Raw genomic sequence first — 3,640 nt, 5'->3', positions numbered from 1 at the left:
GCTGCTGCAACGGGAAAGGGTTCTAGCGAGGAGGAAGGTAGCAAAGATTTGGAGAACAAAGCGACTATGGCGACCATTGTGAGTACTCTGGAGAATATTTCCAGAAAATTTGATCAGATTGACTCACGGTTTGACGCTTACGAGTTAGAACGGAACAGACCATTGATGGACCAGAAGACCATTGATGACATGGTGAAAGCTTTAGTGGAGGAGCGTCTGAAAATTGTAGGGAAAATTCCCGAAAACTATGATAACCTCTCAAACGGCGGCGAAGAAGAATCTTTGCCATCACCGCAGCAGAATACGCAGCAGAAGTATGTCAATAGTCCATCGTTAGTCGGCGAGACTCCTGGTAAGGATACATGGGTGAAAAGGACTTTGGCTGATGATATCTTGCATATTTGCATTGCTTTAAGTCTCCATTTTGCACATAATGATCATATAGATTAGGAATTTAGCATCTTTAGGATTCATATTGCATTCATATGTCTTTATCAGGTATTGGAGTGTCCTATGGAGTGATTGGAGGTGTTTGGAAACATTTTGGTTAAAAAGGAGTGAATAATGAACATTTTTCCGGATCTGACGAGTTCAACTCGGGTTAAGCCAACACGGGTTCACTCACCCGCGTCGCCGAGTCGAGAGGACGTAACATGAGCTCCAGCGCGGGTCGAACAACGCGGGATCCATTACCCGCGCGCATGAAGAAGCAGCATCATCGACGATCCAACGCGGCTTGGATCACGCGGGATGGCCTACCCGCACGCACGAGAATGGAGCTTCTCGACGTCTTGACGCAGGTTGAGCTCACGCGGGTTCCCTTACCCGCATCACGAAGAGAAGGAACCGATAGAGTCACGCGGGATGGAGCCACACGGGATCGCCTACCCGCGCGCATGAGTAGAAGCCTTGACGACGATCCGACGCGGGTTGGCTGACGTGGGTTGTGCCCGTCCATTTCTACCCGAGTCAAAACTTATCTTTAGTCAGATTTTAATGTTTTTAAGGGGCTTTTTAGACTTTTTAATGGAAACCATTAGGTTTACCAATGACATATAAATACTCTTGTAATCCCAAAGTTGAGACTTATCTTGTTTTCTATCTAATCAAAAAGGAACCTTTAGGTAAAAGACCTAATCTTGATCATTATCCTTTGGGATTGCTTTGTTAATTTGATCACTAATCATGATTAACACCAAATCATCATTGATTCTTGGGTTTATCATGAAGATTAGTGAGTAGTCATATTTGGATTCATGGGTTAGGAAGACTAAGGGTGATTAGGCTAGATCTAAGGTGTTGTAGCACAGATCCATCTTGTTCCTTGCTAGTAAAGTGCTTTAATACAGTTTTAGAGTTGGCCTCTCTAAAGTTGAGCTTTAGGCATTTCATACCCGAAAGGTGTTCGATGAAATGCATGAACCAACTCTACTAAGCTTTTAACATTCTTTACCAAAGAGATTTGATGTTAAAGATGTTAAGATGGCTTAGATAATATTCAACCAAAGAAATGGACTTGAAATTAATGATTGCTTAGATAATATTCAACCAAAGAAATTTGATGCTTGAGTTATCTTAGTGAATGAACATTCATCTAGAGATAGAGTTTGTTTAGGATTGTGTCTAGGTCTAAGGTTGATAGATTGATTGAAAGATACTACCTTTAGATTGAAACTTGATCACCCAAGGTCAATTTCCTTAGCCTATGAATTCTCCCATCTCATAAGAAAGAAAAGCTTTGTTCTTTATTGCATTTTAGTAGTATTCTAGTTCAAAATCATCTTGCCAATTGATAGCATTTAGATTAAGCATGGTCTTTCATTCTCTTTGCTTTAGAATCACTTAGACATGGTTAGACATCCTTTATACTATAGCATTTGATTAGGAGCCTTGAAAACTCCTAACATCAAATTGGCGCCGTTGCCAAATTCTAAGTTGATTGTGACATTGGGATTTAGTCACTTGCTTGAGACTAAGTCAATTTTTATTTAATTGTGTTATTGCTTCTCTTTCTTTTTCTCCCTTTGCATTTCAGGTGTATGATCACAAGAAGCAGAGATGCAACAAACCTAGTTCCAAGAGTGGAAGACATTAGAGCACTTGAGAGGGAGATTGCAAGACAGAGAAGAGAAGTAGAGCAACAGGCTCACTTGCAAAGGTTGGGATTTGATATGGAGAATCTGCCTCAAGATGGTGATGCCCTAGGGGGCATTGATCCAAGAGCTGATCACCTTCAACCACAGCGCCAGCCACAACATCCACCGCGCCAAGCTCGTGCCATTGAAGCCTATGATCCACCTCACATTAATGGTCATAGGTTGGGAATCAGAGCACCACCAGTGGAGAACAACAACTTTGAGATCAAGTCAGGACTGCTCAACACCATAGAGAACAACAAGTATCATGGTCTTGCTGCTGAAGACCCTTTTGATCACTTGTACAAGTTTGATAAATATTGTGGCTTGTCCAAGACTAATGGTATTTCTGAAGATGCTTTCAAGTTGAAGCTGTTCCCTTTCTCTTTGGGAGACAAGGCACACCAGTGGGAGAAGACTCTCCCAAGTGACACTGTCACTACTTGGGAAGAGTGTAAGAGAGCTTTCCTGGACAAGTTCTTCTCTACTTCAAGAACAACTAAGATCAAGAATGAAATATCTGGGTTTCAACAGAAAGGTCTAGAGAGCTTCAGTGAAGCATGGGAGAGGTTCAAGGGCTAATGTTCTCAATGCCCTCATCATGGTTTCAGCAAGGAGAGTTTGCTTAGCATTTTCTATAGAGGAGCTCTACCACAGTGCAGAAACATGCTTGATACTGCCAGCAATGGTTTCTTCTTGGGAAGAACTGAGGAAGAGGCAGAGGAACTAGTAGAGAACATGGCCAAGAGTGACTCGGTGTACAGTGAGGAGCATGATAGGGTCAACAGAAGTGATGATCAGCAGACAAAGAAAGAGATCAAGTCCTTGCAAGAGAAGATGGATTTGCTTCTTTCCAACCAAGCTAAACAGGAGCAGATGAACTTTGTGGGTGGTCCTAGTCAAGAGGTTCCTCCTAAGGTCAATGAGGTTGATGGTTTTGAAGGCCAAGAAGAGCTATGCTTCATCAACAACAATGGTACTTGGTACAGGAAGAAACCTAACTTTCAGTACAACAACTACCAGCAAAGGTCTTACTCCAACAACCAGCAAGGAGGCTACCAGCCAAAGCAGAACATTCAGCAAGGGGCTATCAGCCTAGGTAAAACATCCCTCCTGGTTTCAACAATCACAGCAATCAGTCTACTCAAGTCCAAGGAAGTTCTTCACAAGCTCCAGCTTCAGATACAAGTGTGGATGCAAAGTTCAAAAAACTCTTGGATTTTCAGGTAAAGAATGAGAAAACAATGGGCTATGAGTTCAAGAACATTCACTCCAAGATTGATGGAAGCTACAATGAGCTCAACAACAAGATCCGAAATTTGGAGAACCAGTTTGCTTCTTTGAATTCTCAGCCAAGTCGCCAACAAGGGTCATTACCTGGAAAGCCAGAGCAAATCCCATGGAAACAATGAAGGCAATCACCCTACAGAGTGGTAGAGAGTTGCCTCCAAGAGTTCTCACCAAGGATGGTGAAAAACAAGGTGGGGAGGTGGCCATAAACATTG

At 42.5% G+C, this 3,640-nt stretch overlaps 1 non-coding gene across 1 annotated transcript; it reads right to left on the bottom strand.

Moving 5' to 3' along the window:
- Positions 1–2,636: 2,636 nt before the first annotated feature.
- LOC125586520 lies at positions 2,637–2,743 on the bottom strand. The gene has a single exon (XR_007323053.1). It is a non-coding gene; the product is annotated as a small nucleolar RNA R71 (small nucleolar RNA).
- Between the last annotated feature and the right edge of the window lie 897 nt (positions 2,744–3,640).

Source organism: Brassica napus, chromosome C4 (assembly GCF_020379485.1).
Source record: "Brassica napus cultivar Da-Ae chromosome C4, Da-Ae, whole genome shotgun sequence".
In the NCBI taxonomy this organism is placed as follows: Eukaryota; Viridiplantae; Streptophyta; class Magnoliopsida; order Brassicales; family Brassicaceae; genus Brassica; species Brassica napus.
The sequence above is the reverse complement of the archived record's forward strand: the minus strand, read 5'-3'. Positions and strand labels throughout refer to the sequence as shown.